Here is a 17,593-nt window from a genome sequence, read left to right as displayed (position 1 = left end):
TTCTGCTTTTGGTTAACTTTAAGCTGGGACTATACAGGGAAGAGATTCCCGGAAATGTAGTTTTTCCTGAAGAAACTTGACACAGTACCAACCGCCACAACCTGCCAATTAGTGGCCTTCGTGAGTGTAGTACTTATTAGGAATTTAGGCTCCCCTGTTCTCATGTGATGGGTCAGTTATGCTAGGCAAATACAGAATATCTTTGAGAGTGATCTAATTGGGACAGAATGTAGTGAGTTAGTCCAGGCATGAAGAATAAGGGTAGATCTTTTCAGAGTCAGGCCTGATTACAATGTAAACAATAGGCAGACTCTCCATCCCCTCTTACAAGGAAGGTGTTTATAGCAACATAAACACCTTTTCAGCACAGTAACATAAACAGTTTCTCAAGGAAGCATTCTCTGGCATTCAGGAAATGTTTCTTTCTTTACAAACAAAAAAGTGTGTTTTTCTAAAGATTTAATTTACTTAAGGGCTCTGTTTAGAACAAGGCTATGATTGTAGAGGGATAAAGTTATTCCCAGAGCACTTTTGTGGTAGGCTGTAGTTGAAGTCCTTATAGAAGCATCTTGTTTAAAAATCTGTAGATTAACAGAGCACAGGCCAGTGCAGGTGTCCCATATTACATTTTCGATACACCTCTAGAAAGTTGTATAAATTATCCATTGGTGAGTCAAATTGTATGATAAATTCCCAGTAGTTTCTGAATTGATATTTTCTGATGAAAATCCTTCTTGAAAATGTGAAGACCCTTTGTTATAGGTATAACATACTACCTACAGTGAGGCCAGGGACTATGATAGAGGCTATGTATTTGTCTCAAATCTACATATTTAACTCATTTGTGCAATGCATAAATGCTTCCTAATATTGGTCAGTTATGATTCTTATTTTAAAATTCTTTAACTCCTATAACATTTGAAACTTGGAACCATTGGAAATAGATTTCATTCACGAGACCCATTTTAGGTTTGAAAAGGAGAGGAAAATTCTTAAAAAAAATTTTTTTTTTAAATATTTATTTTTGAGAGAGAGAGATAGAAGACAAGCAGAGGAGGTGTGGAGAAAGGGAGACACAAAATCTGAAGCAGGCTCCAGGCTCTGAGCTGTCAGCACAGAGCCCGAAACAGGGGCTCGAACTCACGAACTGTGAGATCATGACCTGAGCCAAAGTCAGATGTTTAACCTACTGAGCCACCCAGGCGCCCCAAGGAGAGGAAGATTCTTTAGCAAGAATGCTTTCTTAATAGACGAGGAGAACAGATGTACCTATTTTCAGCGTGTTATTAAAAAATACATAGTTCTGGTAGTGCAGGGAACGTGCTGTTAATAGGCACGAAGCATCAGCCACACGCATTTTTGTTTTTTGTTTTTAACCTTTGTGGAAAGGCTTGATTCACTTAAAAGATTTACCCACAAGGTCTGGGAATGATGTATTCATTGCTGACTAGATTTTGTGTAGCTTCGCACAACTTAGAATGTGGATGATGGTTTCTCTTGCTGCCTTCTAGTGCTTCTCAAACTTTAATGTGCAGTTCAGTGACCCAGGCATCTTGGTCAAGGTAGGTCGTGATGCAGTAGATTAGGGTGGGGTCTCAGTTTTTTATTTCTGACAAGTTCCCAGGTTTGGACAACACACTCTGAGAAGCAAAGGAGTAGGCTTTTCTGAATATAATTTTTGGTGTGGTTGCCCATAGTATTCAACATTTGACAGTAAGTGTGGCGTATATAGAGAAAAATGATTGTTTTCACGTATGCCCAGTTTTTGTCTGGAGGGCAAAAGGTTAGTGGTAGACTCCCATTAATTAAGTAGCTTGCTAATAATTTGGCAAGAATTGAGTATAGGCATTTCCCACTCAACTGGCTCTATGTTTATTGTGTTTTTAAATTTATGAATGTGGTGTGGCTTGAAAGCCAACCCCTCGTTGAGATGCCAATTACACCAGGAAGGGGGGAAAAAAAAACATTTTGCATTTGTGTGGAGTACAACCATGGGCTTATTTCTTTCTCCTGCAAAGATCTCCTTGGTATCGATAAAACTAATATAATAATTACATCCTTGAATGTTAATATATATAAAATTAAATGATTCCTTGCGGGCATTAAAATAAATTCAGGTCCAACTTGGCTGTTCTTGGAGAAGAGTTTGTGCTCGCTTTGGCAGCGCATAGACTAAAATTGGAACGATCCATAGCAGATGAAGCACGGCCCCTGCATGCACAAGGATGGCACGCAGATTCGTGAAGAGAAGAGTTTAATACTGAGGAATCGTTCATGGGGGAAAACTTGCCTGTTTGAGGGATGAAAATGGAGAACTAATTCGAAAATAATTTTTAACTGTCAACATTTTTTTAAATGTTTTTTTTTTTATTAAAAAATTTTTTAATGTTTATTTTTAAGAGGGAGGGAGAGACAGAGTGTGAACAGGGGAGGGGCAGAGACAGAGGGAGACACAGAATCTGAAGCAGGCTCCAGGCTCTGAGCTGGCAGCACAGAGCCGGAAGCAGGGGCTCGAACCTATGAACCGCAGGATCATGACCTGAGCCTAAATCGGATGCTTAAGCAACCGAGCCACCCAGGCTCAGTCCCATAACTGTCACCGTTTTTTAAAACTGTTAAGATGGCCAGCCTGAAAATGTTGGTAGAATTGCATCAAGTGATATTGAAATATATTGGTCTTGAATATTTTCAAAGAAAATTTCAGGCAGTTGTGTTTATCTGGGAAATACCATTAAAATATGAATTTGAGGTTAGGGAAAAAAAATGTTTGGAAAGATAAAATCAAATACTTCAAAGGAATTATTTGCTTAGTTCTTAAAATGACTCAGTTTTTCTTAATTTTAAGTTGAGCCTTTGTGTAATTGAGGATCAAAAACAGAAGAGAAAAAAATGAACATCTTTAAAGCTTTCTGGATTAGTGCATAAATCTGATCTTCCCAGGGGAGTGGGAAAAGATGTGACCAAATGACTATTACCTCTCTAGACGATGTGACCATAGAAATCATTCTGCAACAGTGAATATCCTCTAGGATCCTGACACAGGCAGGAAAAAGAATTCCCAGGAATTCTTGATGTCAAATTGTGTGTATCTACTATAAAGATAACTGCTGGCTAAATTATTTTTAACTTTGATATCTAATAGTCTTGAGATTATCAATAAACACTTTCCTAAGTGCATCTTCCAAAAGATTGAGGCTGTAGTTAATGTCTGAAAATTTTTCATCTGTTTCAGATGGTTGAGTGTGTTGGAAGTTATGTGTTCTGGAAAAGTGAGGAAGGCGGGATGTGCTCCATGGGGGCTAAGTGTTAAAATGCTAAAAAGTGTTACTGTTTAAAGTATGAATAGTAGGAGAATAACTGTGGCATTAAAGATTCAAAAAATTATACATGTACATTGTAGGCCATTGGAGAAAAGACAAATTAAAAAAAAATTGTTTATTTTGAGAAAGAGAGAGAGAGAGAGAGGCAGAGAGAGACAGGGAGAGAGAGAATCCCAAGCAGGTTCCACACTGTCAGCACAGAGCCTGAGGTGGGGCTTGAACTCACAAACTGTGAAATCATGACCTGAGCTGAAATCAAGAGTTGGATGCTTAACCAATTGAGCCACCCAGGCACCCCAACACAATGAAAATTTGAAAACCTAGTGTACTTTCTTTTTTTTCTTTCTAGTTTGAAAAAATATATAATTGCCTTTTTCTTCACTGTAATGTTTCCCATGTGACTGCGTATTTTTTGTGTGCAATTATTTTCTATGGCTGTGTAATATTTCACTTAACAAAAGACATCATTTGGGTAACTATTCCTTCCTATGTTTCTTCTTAGGTATTTAAGTAGATTTGTATGTTTTTTCCAATAATACTATAATGAACATCTGTGTAGAATGTTTTTCTTTGATCAGACTTTACTTGTTAGGCAAGATCGCCAGAACTGAAACTCATGTTCTTACAGGGAACCTTTCCTTAAAAGCTGGTCTGTGAAGTTGAGGGACTGTTTACAAAGAAGTACTAACCCTTCCTGAGTGTTAAAAGATAAGGATGTTATGACAAGGTGTTAAAAGCTAAGCTGGAGTTGGGCAGGTCAGATTAACTTGGTTCTATCTTTGACACCTGTTTTTAACACTTGTTGAAAAGGGGAAAAAATTAAGGCTAGAGTTTCATAGCACAATCCTTTCTAAAGAAATGAGTTGTTTATGTGGCAAATCCCTTTAAAAATATTTTGTTAGTAAACAAGAATAGGAGGACACTTGGAGATACAGTTTCTAATAATAAGTTTACTCCTAGCCCTCTTAACTTTAATTTAGGGCAAATGTATTGAGGTACTTGTGATTCACTAAGCAAATAGGAAAAAAAAAAAAAAAAAAAGGAAACAAGAATAGTACCTGCAGTAGAAAAAACTAGAAAACAGCTCACAATTGGGATTATAGACTGGTTTGTAATATTAGCCAAATTAAAAAAAAAATTTAAATGTTTATTATTTATGAGAGAGAGAGAGAGACAGAGAGAGAGCAAGCAGGAAAGGGGCAGAGAGAGGGAGACACAGAATCAGGCTCCAGGCTCCGAGCTGTCAGCACAGAGCCCGACGTAGGGCTCGAACTCACAGACCACGAGATCATGACCTGAGCTGTAGTCGGCCGTCCAACCGACTGAGCCACCCAGGCGCCCCTATTAGCCAAATTCTAGAGATAAGACAGTTAGTTGGATAGATGAACCACAAATCCTTAGTTGCTCCATGAAGTTACAAATAATCCCCAACTTCTAATTAGCCCACAGCATTTTAGCTGCCCCAGTATATTCTGGTAATAGATGTATAGCCACTACAGAAGGTTTGCAAGACCAGATGTATAAGCTATATTTTCTATGTATATTTTACCAAAGTTCTTAAATGAGTTTAGAAATTCTAGTCTTTAAGTGGATTTTAATTTTTCTGGATTGTAATTGTGTTCCGTATAGTGAAATGTCTCTAACATTTTTTTTTTTTCAATTCCAAGGCATTAATGTATATACAAGTATAGGGATTAATGAAGTTCTGTTTTCATCATTTTATGTTTATGACTATATTTTGAAGAACTCATATCACCTATAAATTACTTTTTAACAACATAATATTTGGTAGATAGAAGAGAATGCAGGCAACGTGTAAGCTAAAAAGCAAAGTAATAAGTTGAACGTCCATGAAGCTACCATTCACCTTAAGAACTAGAACACAACCAGGTTATCTTTGAGTTGAACCTTTCCTAACCCTTTCAGTTTTGCAGAGCTTACAGGTTAAAAAAGATGTTGGTGCCTACTTTTCTAAATTAGAATTAGTATGCTGCTAGCCTCTGGAAAAAATCTAAAGAGGTATGTGCAATTTACATTAGGAACACCTGCAGATTAATGATTGATGTCAATGCATATACATAATTCATAATGACAAAGATGTTTAAATATAGGACATTAGATTTGAAATTGTTAAGTATGCTAGGTTTATTTTATTTTATTTTATTTTAATTTTTTTTTTTCAACGTTTATTTATTTTTGGGACAGAGAGAGACAGAGCATGAACGGGGGAGGGGCAGAGAGAGAGGGAGACACAGAATCGGGAACAGGCTCCAGGCTCTGAGCCATCAGCCCAGAGCCTGACGCGGGGCTCGAACTCACGGATCGCAAGATCGTGACCTGGCTGAAGTTGGACGCTTAACCGACTGCGCCACCCAGGCGCCCCCAAGTATGCTAGGTTTAAACTTTAAAAAAATTTCTTAGACTAGAAGTTGTTCTCTTTTTTATTTTAAATGGGCTATTTTAAGAATGCCACCAAATGTAAAAACAACATGACTACATTATTTGTATATAAAACACCAAATAGGTTTTTATTTTAACAACATAAATTCAGATTACATGTTGGAAATCCGGGTTTTTTTTTTTTTTTTTTTTTGAGAGGAAATTACGTGTCCCATCCGCCAACGACCTTCTGTGTTTCCAGACTTTGCCTCCTTTTCTGGGAATCAAGACTTCAGGGTTCAAAGCTACAAAAAATTATCACTAGGGGAAAATGCTATTACTTAATAAAGTTCCAGGTATTATTTAAAGGTTTTCTCCACTTTCCCCCCAAAATGTTATTCTTCTCCTTTGTACTTTTGTTCATTACTGTTTTGGAATGTGGTAGTTTTTGACTTCCAGACTGATTTTCGACTGAATCTCAAAGAACAGAAACCCACATTCTTTTTAAATTTTTTGTTGCCTTTAGTAGGACCAATTTGAAGATCAGGAAACCAGTTTTATTCATCTCCTAAAGCCATCGCAGGTGATTGTCTCTCAGAGTCCGTCTTCCTCATTAAATAAATGTTAGATTTCAGTTTTGCCTTGTATTTCCCCCTGATTTCTTTCTGTATTGTCACTGCCTTTGATTTGGAATTTTCTGCCCCCTTGAACGGGAGCATTAAGCGTCTGGAGGGTATGCTGCAGGCGATGCTGTTTCTCATTTTCCTCTTTCTTTAAAAAATCTCTCACGTGGCATTAACTTTTTTCTTATAATGCCAAATTTAACCTGTTATCTGTGGATTAAGACTAAACAGAAAACCAAATTGACGCTACAACTTAACCTTTTATTGACTAAATATCTAACTCGATTTTTGAACATGTGGGAAGAAATATGTAGTTGGGTTTGCATTTATTTTTAGCAACGTAGTTATTTCTGACAGGTTGATCTGCTATGAGGACGTTATAAAATTGCCCTTTTGATTTAGAGAACTTTTTCATTTGAAACTATTTAAAGTTTCCTTTTACTTTTTCAACTTTAAAAATAAGTTACTTTGTTGTCGCGGAAAATTGAGTCACTTCCTAGCTGAAATTTTTAACTCCTGAATGTTACGGGCCAGTTAGTTTTCTTGAACCAGTCTGGTTGTCAGCCGGTTACTTAACGCCTTTATTCCTCAGTTTTCTCATCTGTGCAATGGAAGGTGGTAACTCTTCAGGGTGGTCGTGAGAATGAGATGAGTTGTTATGTTGGAATCCCTGCGTGGGACGCTTGGTTACTTTTTCTGTCACTGCCACAACCGATTGACACAAACGTAGCTGCTGAAAACACCACAAATTAATTTTTTCCTGGTTCTATATAGGTCAGCAGCTGAGATTAGCTCCACTAGTTTGTCTTCTATAGTTTCATGAGCCATTGGTGTTGGTCAGCGGGGCTGTCTGTTGGGGGGCTCAGGGAACAGCCTGCTCCCAGGCTCGTTCAGGTTGTCCCCAGGCCTGTGGTTGTAGGCCCCATGTCTGTTTCCTTGTGAGCTGTCAGCTGGGCCAAATTCTCACGCTGGGAAATTTCTCTGACTTCCGCTGCTGCCATAGCTCTCTTCTTCCTCTTGTACCACATGTCTCTGATGATAGCAGGAGAAAGTTCTCTGCCTCGTAGTGTCTAACCTACATGTGATTAGCTCAGGACCGTCTTGCCTAACACATGATAATCCTTAGAGCCTGTGGCCAGTTGATTAGTAGCCTTCATTACATCTGCAAAATCTTTCACAGTAGTACCTAGATTAGTGTTTGATTGAATAAGGAGAGGACAGGAAACTTGGGAGACAGCTTCAGAATTCTGCCTATGGTCGTGCTCGAAAATGGTAGTCTGGTAGTGATGAAAGCAGTCACATGTTTTTTGTTTTTTTTTTTTTTTAGAAATTATGTTTAATGTTTATTTGTTTTGAGAGAGAGTGACAGACAGCATGAGCAGGGGAGGGGCAGAGAGCGAGGGAGACACAGAATCCGAAGCAGGCTCCAGGCTCCGAGCCATCAGCACAGAGCCACACATGGGCCTTGAACTCACGAAGTGGGAGATCATGACCTGAGCCGAAGTCGGACGCTTAACCGACTGAGCTACCCAGGCGCCCCCAAAGCAGTCACATGTTTACCTGAGTACAGACTAAATTGTAAATCTCTTGTAGGTGGGCACTGTTCGTTACCTTTTTTTGTATCTTTAGGGCCTTATGGTTTGCTGTATGTTTATTTAAATACCTGCCATTGGTTGATAGCTTCAGTGCAATTTCTCTTTTGGTTTTATTCATTTTATTTCTCAGAATCAGTAGAAGTTCTGTAGGAGTTTTGTTGAAGATTTCTGGTACCTCTCTGGAATGATTAATTACATTTAGTTTCTCCTTACCTTTTTTCCTACTTTTCATTTTCATTAAATCACAAAGATAAAATTGCCTGTTCTTATGTTAGAAACTGCCAACAACCTTTTGCTACTGGAGCACAAATTTTGAGTTATTTTGTCTTAGACTCTTTAAGTCCTTACGAACTCTTAGCCATGTCTTCCGTAAATTGTATTTGAAGATAGGTTGTAAGTGCAGCCTACTGTCGATAGCTGAATGTAAAGTTGGCCAACTGCCCCGGCAGAAGGGGGGTGACCTTGTTGCCCTCTCCAGGGTGGCCGCCTTAACTAGTGAACCTACAACCACAATGATTGGCAAGGTGATAATCACCCTCTGTTCCTCTTACCATTTTGGGACGTTTTCCTGATCAACAAATCTCGGTCTTCCTTTAATGATTTTAATCAGACATATTGGAGACCTGCCAAGAAAGAAGAGTATAAATCATCACCTTTAAGAAGCCAAGATTTTTGAAAAGGGGTTAAGCCATTTAATGGCAGTGTTTGTAGGATATTTACATAGGCCAATCACTGTAGATAGGAAAACCTATTTGTCTCAGGGACCCTCCTCATTAAAATTTTCTTAAAAAACATCTCTTAAACCCTTTCTACCAAATTGGCTTGCTCAGCCCTTCACCCATTCCCCCACCCCCAACCTCGACCGCCTTAATCCTGTGTTAGGCAAAGAGAAATGAGTTTGTTTAATATACGTTTGTGGAATGGTGTTCACTTTGTTATTTCCTTTCATTCATAAATGAGGTCTTGGCATCTTTCTTGCTTTTTTTTTCTGACACTTAGATGTTGTCCAAAAATACCTATCTATCCTCCCCCTCCTAAAAAGATGCATAACATGAAATAGCTTCTTTGTGCTGAAAAGTCTAAACACTTTTTGCCAAAGTACCTTGCTTACCTTGCTGCTTTTGAATTTGATAATGAGGGCTGGCTGGGCATTCATATGGTTAATTCTTTCAAGAATGCCTTTCTGTCTAAATCTAGGATCAACAATGTCCATTCACTGTTCCTTTGATCTTTCTGTATGTTTTGCAGACTCATCTGGCAATCCAGTTTCTCTCATGGAAAACTGGGCATTTGCTCTTTTCTACTCTTATCCTTTACTACTTTTAAACTGAATTTAAGCCTTCTTTTACCAAATTCCATGTCAGGAGAACAAATCTTTTAGAAGCTCTTTGAAAGAGTCAGAATTTATGTGTTACTTTAAAACACTTTTTATTTAAAATAATTTTTCTTAAATGTTTATTTACTTTTTGACCTTTCTTAAAAATTTTATTTTATTTTTTTAAAATTTATGTCCAAATTAGCAGCTAGTGCAACAATGATTTCAGGAGTAGATTCCTTAGTGCCCCCTACCCATGTAGCCCATCCCCCCTCCCACAACCCCTCCCGTAACCCTCAGTTTGTTCTCCATATTTATGAGTCTCTTCTGTTTCGTCCCCCTCCCTGTTTTTATATTATTTCTGTTTCCCTTCCCTTATGTTCATCTGTTTTGTCTCTTAAAGTCCTCATATGAGTGAAGTCATATGATATTTGTCTTTCTGTGACTAATTTCGCTTAGCATAATACCCTCCAGTTCCATCCACGTAGTTGCAAATGGCAAGATTTCATTCTTTTTGATTGCCGAGCAATACTTCATTGTATGTATATACCACATCTTCTTTATCCATTCATCCATCGATGGACATTTGGGCTCTTTCTGTACTTTGGCTATTGTTGATCGTGCTGCTATAAACATGAGGGTGCATGTGTCCCTTCGAAACAGCACACCTGTATCCCTTGGATAAATGCCTAGTAATGCAGTTGCTGGGTCCTAGGATAGTTGTGTTTTTAGTTTTTTGAGGAACCTCCATACTGTTTTCCAGAGTGGCTGCACCAGCTTTCATTCCCAATTGTTTATTTATTTTTGAAGAGAGACAGAGTGTGAATGGGGAGCGGCAGAGAGAGAAAGAGAGGGAGACACAGAATCTGAAGCAGGCTCCCAGCGCTAAGCTATCAGCACAGAGCCGATGCTGGGCTTGAAGCCATGAACGGTGAGATCATGACCTGAGCTGAAGGTGAACGTGCAACTGACTGAGCCACCCAGGCACCCCTAAAATTTCTATTTTTAAGTAAGCTCTACACCCACCATGGGGCTCAAAATCATGACCCTGATATCAAGAGGGGGCATGCTCTACCAACTGAGCTAGCTAGGTACCCCTATGCACTGCTTTTTAAAAACTATTTTTTTAAAAGTTACCCGTGTTTTCTAAATAACTTAGAAGTTTCATATTTGTTTAATTTGTTGAGGAAGTTATCGTCCTTTCTGAAATCATTAGTCTATAATCAGGAGAGTGATTGGCACTTTTTATTTAGAGTCTTCTAAATTCTTGACAGTTTTTTAGTTTTCTTTCAATTGATATACGTTGTTCAACTTGTCTTATAGCTCTCCAGTCTGATTAATTTTTTTTAATTGTGAAATATACACAGCATAAAATTTACAGTTTCCACCATTTTGAGATTTTTAAATTTTTTATGATTTTTTTTAATTTGAGAGAGAGAGAAAGCAAGGGAGTGAGCGACCTGGGGAGAGGGGCAGAGGAAGAGAAAGAGAGAGAATCTTAAGCATGTTCCATGCCCGACATGAGGCTCAATCCCCTGATCCTTGGGATCATGACCTGAGCCGAAATCTGGAGTCGGAGCTCAACCGACTGAACCACCCAAGCACCTCTCCATCGTTTTGAAGTGTACAGGTTAGTGGCCTTAGGCCCGTTCATATTGTTGCGTAACCGTCCCCACCATCCATCTCCAGAACTTTTTCATTGTCCCAAACAGAAAGTCTGTGTGCATGGAAACCATAACTCCTCATTCCCTTCTCCTTGCTTCTCCTGGCAATCAGTTTTCTCCTTTCTGTCTTTATGAGTTTGACTTAATTGATTTTGTTTTATAATGTTTACCTTCAAAAGCATTTATCCTTCAAGTCATGAGTGGGAGTATGGTCTGGGGACAGGGAGGAAGAGTTGATTTTTATAGGTATCAGATTACATTTACTGCCTAAAGAATGAATAAGCAACCTTTACGTGCCTTGTGTATTTGATTACTTTTTATCTGTAGGATTTGAACACTAGAAATATATGACTATAACTTGTCTTGAAAATGCTGTGTCTTTGAAGAAAAAAAAGAAAGCTTTGAACTTTGAGTTATGGGCTTTACTGATACTCATCTCTCTGAAATACATCTATTTTTTCAATTTGGCTTTTCTTCAGATCATTTTCCTTCCCATCTTGAATGTTTAGTCTGCGGCCACAAGAGTTCAGTAGGAATAATTCCTTGTTTTCTTAGACAGCTAATGTCTTCATTTTTGACATACATAGGTCTCACATGCCACCAGGTTGTTTTGAAATTAGTTTGATAAGAGTGAGATGTTCATAAATTATACCATTTGAGTTGTGGATACTTTGCCTGATAACTACATTATTGGTACAGACTGTTCTAGAATGGGGGCAAATTACCCTTTTTCTCATTGTAGGGAAGTGGGAGTTTTCTTGAATAATACTGATTAGGGAACATAAAACAGTTTTCTGGGTTTGGGCTTGGTAAAGCATGGCTTGAGTTCAAAACCGGTTAGGTTGTTTTCTCAGGGTGGCTGGAAGCTTCTCCAAGGGCAGGATTAGAGCTGCGTGTGTTCATTCATTTTGTAAACAATTGAGTGATATGTTGGGTATAAATAGAATTTTATTCCAGTAGTTAAAGTCCTATGATTTTCCTAAAGAGCAGCAAGTTTTTAGCCTTGGATAGACAGAATTAAAGGTGGATGGAGACCAGTTTCACAAGAAGCACTTCTCCCCTTTTCTTCTTGTTTCGTGCCGTAGACCAGGAGAGCAGATGAAAGGTGAGGCGTGGAACCTTAGAGCATTAACTAGTCCTGCCTTGGAGATTTTCAGCACACAAAATATTTTGGCAAACCGAAAAGCAGAGCTCAGCATCTTTTTAGCTGACGCCCTTTCTGCCCTAATAAACATAGACGAATATGTGTATTCATACTTTGTCTGTATTAAGTAATTCTGTTTTAGAATCTTGACACAAAACAGTCAATAGTCATGAATGTATTTTTCTAACATTTCTCAAGTAGAGGTGGTTCTTACAGATGTCAGGAGTACTCCCGTGGGTTTTTATTTCCTCCCAGATTCCTCTCAATTACAATTTTCTATTAACTAACAAGTGTTGATACAAACACAGGAAAACTGCCATCCCTGGCCTTTGGGGAATAAAACAGCTGATGGAGACCCTCAGGCATCCACTGGGAGAGTGAACATGCGGGGCTGTACCACAGCAATGACAGGGCTGTGGGAGCAGCTCTTCCCGGCTGTTGAAAGTTTCTTAAAGGCGAACCATGAACTTGGCCTTTGAAGAATAAGTTGAAAGATTTATTGCCATGCGCCTGATACCAATTTGCGTTGTATGAGTGTGACCTTATCTTATTTTTAAATTCTTTGCCAATCTTTTCGAAATATTGTCTTTTGCATTTTCTTTTAAACCAGCAAGTTGGAATAGCCTTTCATATATTTATTTACTAAGCTGCTCTTTTCTTTGGAGGGTTGCCAGCTAGTGTGCCTTCCCCCATTTCTCTCAGTAATTGTCAAGACTGCTTTATGTTAGTGTTGGCCTATCGAGGACAGGATGTTTGTTGGAATTGTGATAAAGGTATGCATTGATTTATGGGAAATTAACCTTTTTGTGATATTCCGTCTTCCCTATCTAGGAGCATGCTGTATCTTTTCCTTTATTCGGGTCTTATTTTATATCTCTCTCAGTAAAGTTATATAGTTTTATTTATGGATAATCTGTGCTTTGAGTTCATGAGATTTTTGTTGCTCTCATAAACGGAACCCTTTTTCTCTGTTACATTTTGGAAGTAGTTATTCCAGAATGCATTTATTGCTGCTATGGAGGAAATCTGTGTATTTTTTGTATATTACCTTATTTCTGGAGATTCTTTTGGTTCCAGTACTTTTTCAGTGGACTTTCTGTGTTTCCCTAGATAGATAGTAATGTTCTACAAGGAATTATGTATCGATCTTTTTTGTTTGTTTGTTGTATTTTTACGTGCTAGGGTTTTCAAAACAATTTTGAATTATACTGGTGTTAGTGGTCATTCTTGTTGAAGGCATACAGGAGTTCAATGATAATATTTTGGCAAACAAAAAAGCAGAGCTCAGTGCTTGAATATAACTGATGACAGACAAGAATGCATTTCAGGAAATGTATGAATGACTATGACTTGCATGTGAGAGAAGTGTGACTTTATGGCTGAGAATAATATGTATATCTGTGCAGACATCTAATATTATTTTATCATTATCTGGGTAATTATATGTTTATATGCTGTACATATATAGTGCAGATTTTAGACCAAATGAAGTCCATGTTTGCTCAGCGCAATTACAATTAATGGCACTGATTTGTTTATCATTTAAAAAAATATAAAAAGCTGTCTTTGTTTTCTAATCCCACTCGTAGGGGGAAATCACTGTTTGTTTCATAGTCTTCCAGTTTTTTTTTTAATTTTTAAGTGTTTATTCGTTTTTGAGAGAGAGAGAGAGAGAGAGAGAATAAATGAGCAGGGGAGGGGCAGAGAGAAAGGGAGACACAGAATCTGAAGCAAGCTCCAGGCTGTGAGCTGTCAGCATAGTGCCCAACATGATGCTTGAACTCACCTGAGCTGAAGTTGGACCTTAACTAACTGAGCCACCCAGGCGCCCCTTTCCAGTCTTTATTTTCTGTAGGTATTTAATCTCTTTGCATGTGTGCGTACACACACACACACACACACACACACCCCTTTGCATGTGTTTCTATATTCTTTTACAAAAATGGGATAATTGAAAGCAGAAAGTATAGTAACTTTTAAAAAACTTAGTAATAAAATATATTATTCATTTCTTCTTCTTTTTTTTAATCTTTATTTGTTTTTGAGAGAGAGAGAGAGAGAGACAGAGTGTGAGCAGGGGAGGAACAGAGAGAGAAGGAGACACAGAATCCAAAGCAGGCTCCAGGCTCTGAGCTGTCAGCACAGATCCTGACGGGGGGCTCGAATCCACGAACTGTGAGATCATGACCTGAGCTGAAGTCAGACGCTTAACCAACTGAGCCACTCAGGTGCCCCAATTATTCATTTCTTTTTATGTGATTGATGATTTTAAATGTCTTGGCTTAGTGTTCGGCACTATATTATTATAGTGGTGACATTTCATAGCTTTTTGTTTGGGAAGCATATGAGAAATAATTAGGTGAAGTCATATCACAGCAAATACATTATTTAAGGATAAGATGTATTGCTTAGGCTTCCTTATTTATATAAATCTCATATATATATAAAAATTGATATATATGTATCATATATCAATTGATATATATAAATATATAATAAATATAAATATAAATATTATAAAAATATAAATATATAAATCATATATAAAAATTGATTTAAATAAATCAATTATTCTAGGGGCAGTTAGCTAAAAAGTATCTTAAAATCGTGTGTGGGATTTATATTTCCCTAAGAGAATTTTAACATTTAAAAGATGTGTAAGAGAAAATCATTAACCAAATCATGAGTATGCTTTTGCTTTAAAAATTCGATTAAGAAAAATAGTACATTTTGAACCAGGGGACTTAATATAAGTTTGAGTCATGTTTTCAAAGACCTTTGCCATACTCCTTATCTTTTGAAAATATTTAACTGAGTTCAGGATGTGAGTGTGATTATATAATTATTGTTTTCTGGGTCATAGCGTTCTTAAATTCACCATTTGTTTTCAGTATTTGGTCAAATGTTTTGAATACTTGGGTTAAGTACTATACTAGGTCCTGGCAATACCAAGCAAAAAAAAAAAAAAAAAAAAAAAGTGCTCGTTTTTACAGATTTTACAGGTTACAGACTAGTAGGGAATGAGAGAAGCAAATTTCAAGTGCAATAAAATGTTGCTCATGTACAGGATAAGCATCCTTATTGAAGATTCCAGAGGGGAAATTTATAATTTAGGGGAGGCTTATGAGGAAGATGCCAGGAAAGTCTTAATAGGGAAGATAAGGAAGAGGAGTAATTGTGGCGTTGAGTTTTGAAAGATGAATCAGTTTCTCCCAGGCAGGTAGATAACAAGGAGAGAGCATAAAAGCCAAAAGAATAGAAACCTTTTTTGGTTCTATGAGCTGCAGGTAGTTGAGCATGTTGATGGAGGGAGCATTAAGCATGGGAGAAATTTTTCCAGCACAGCTATGTAGAGTCACAATGGTAGAATGACTTTCTATGTTAGAAAACGAGAGCAAGGGGTTAAAGGAATAACTTGGAGAGCACGGTGGAGTATATGTTAGAATTCTCCCATGATACCTTTTTCATCGAAAATCTGATTAGGCCTGGGGCGCCTGGGTGGCTCAGTCGGTTAAGCGGCCGACTTCGGCCCAGGTCATGATCTCGCGGTCCGTCAGTTCGAGCCCCGTGTCGGGCTCTGTGCTGACAGCTCAGAGCCTGGAGCCTGTTTCAGATTCTGTGTCTCCCTTTCTCTGACCCTCCCCTGTTCATGCTTTGTCTCTCTCTGTCTCAAAAATAAATAAACGTTAAAAAAAAAAAATTAAGAAAAAAATTTGATTAGGCCTAAATGCAAAATACAGTGATACCAGAAGGCAAATAAAACTCACTTGATAAGATTTCTCTCCATGATCAGTTTGCCAGGTTGTCCTGTTGTACACACCACCTTTAGCCAAATCTTTTATGATATGTTCATATGCCAACAAATAATTAATCCATTATAATGCTATTGCTGCTGTATTTCATAGATGGTAAGATCTACATTTTAACATCTTTGAAAGTGGGATAGGTCTACTAATCAGTACTGGAAGGTTTCCTAGCTCTGTTTTCTTCTTCGTATGGCATACAGTCATGTTGAATCTGTTTACGATCAGCAGCTTCTTACACTTGAAATATGATGTTAATATTTTGCTTGTCCTGTCATTTAAAAAATCATATGCATATGTATTTCTTTTTTTTATTAAGTTTTTAAATTTTAATTCCAGTATAGTTAACATACATTGTTATATTAGTTTCAGGTGTACAATATTGTGATTTAACAATTCTATAATATTACTCTGTGCTCATCATGATAAATGTCCTCTTAATCTCCATCACCTATTTCATTCTTCACCGTACCCACCCCCCCACCCCCCTGTAACTATCAGTTTGTTCTCTGTGGTTAAGAGTCTGTTTCTTGGTTTGTCTTTTTTCCCCCTTTGTTTGTTTATTTATTAAATTCCACATATGAGTGAAATCATATGGTATTTATCTTTCTGACTTATTTTTTTTTTAGCATTATACTCTGTAGCTCTATTCATGTTGTTGCAAATGGCAAGATCTCATTCTTTTTTATGATTAATACTCCATTGTGTGAATGTGTGTATATGTTATATGTGTGTATGTGTATATATATCACCTCTTCTTTATCCATTCATCTGTCGATGGACACTTGGGCCACTTCCATATATTGTAAATAATGCTGCAATAAACATAAAGGTGCATGTATCTCTTTCAATTACTGTTTTTGTGTTTTTTGGGGGTAAATACCCAGTAGTGTGATTACTGGATCATAGGATTGTTCTATCTTCAAATTTTTGAGGAAGCTCTCTACTGTTTTCCACAGTGACTACACCAGTTTACATTCCCACCAACAGTGCGTGAGGGTTCCTTTTTCTCCACATCCTCACCAACACTTATTTCTTGTGTTTTTGATTTTAGCCTTTCTGACGGGTTTGGGGTGATATTTCATTGTAGTTTTGATTTACATTTCCCTTATGATGAGTGAAGTTGAGCGTCTTTTTTTTTTTTTTTTTTGAGAGAGAGAGGGAGAGAGAAAATCCCAGGAGGGGCAGAGAAAGAGAGAGGGAAGCAGGGCTCACCCCAAGCAGGGCTTGTGTTCACCTGATATGGGACTTGAACTCAAGAACTGTGAGATAATGACCTGAGCTGAAGTAAGATGCTTAATGCCTGAGGCACCAGGCGCCCTGAGCATCTTTTCATGTGTCTGTTGGCCATCTGGATGTCTTCTTTGGAGAAATGTCTGTTCATGTTCATATGTTCTGCCCATTTTTAATTGGATTATTTGTGGGGTTTTTTTTTTGTTTTTTGTTTTTTTGTTTTTTTTGGCGTTGAATCAGTTCTTTATATATTTTGGATACTAACCCTTTATTGGAGATATTTGCAAAGATCTTCTCCCATTCAGTAGGCTGTCTTTTAGTTTTGTTGATTGTTTCCTTCGCTGTGGAGAAGCTTTTTATTTTGTTTAGTCCCAATAGTTTGTTTTTGCTTTTGTTTCCCTCGCTTCAGGAGACATGTCTAGAAAGATGTTGCTATGGCCGATATCAGAGAAATTACTGCTTGTGCTCTTTTCTAGGATTTTTATGGTTTCATGTCTCACATTTAGGTTGTTAATCC

The 17,593-nt window shown here is 37.7% G+C and overlaps 1 protein-coding gene, 1 long non-coding RNA gene and 1 other non-coding gene across 4 annotated transcripts in view; 2 read left to right on the top strand and 1 right to left on the bottom strand.

Annotated features, from left to right (window-relative positions):
• MLLT3 (MLLT3 super elongation complex subunit) overlaps positions 1–17,593 on the top strand; it is a 288,054-nt gene that overhangs the window by 111,028 nt on the left and 159,433 nt on the right. The gene's annotated exons all lie outside the window — the stretch shown is intronic.
• LOC123593896 lies at positions 2,149–2,260 on the top strand. Its single transcript, XR_006710581.1, has one exon. It is a non-coding gene; the product is annotated as a U6 spliceosomal RNA (small nuclear RNA).
• On the bottom strand, positions 9,830–16,867 carry LOC123593512. Its single transcript, XR_006710358.1, has 3 exons — positions 16,820–16,867; positions 11,567–11,571; positions 9,830–10,009 (listed from the first exon to the last, which is right to left on the bottom strand). It is a non-coding gene; the product is annotated as an uncharacterized LOC123593512 (long non-coding RNA).

Source organism: Leopardus geoffroyi, chromosome D4 (genome assembly GCF_018350155.1).
Source record: "Leopardus geoffroyi isolate Oge1 chromosome D4, O.geoffroyi_Oge1_pat1.0, whole genome shotgun sequence".
NCBI lineage: Eukaryota > Metazoa > Chordata > Mammalia > Carnivora > Felidae > Leopardus > Leopardus geoffroyi.
Note: the sequence above shows the minus strand (reverse complement) of the source record. Positions and strands in the feature narration are given on the sequence as shown.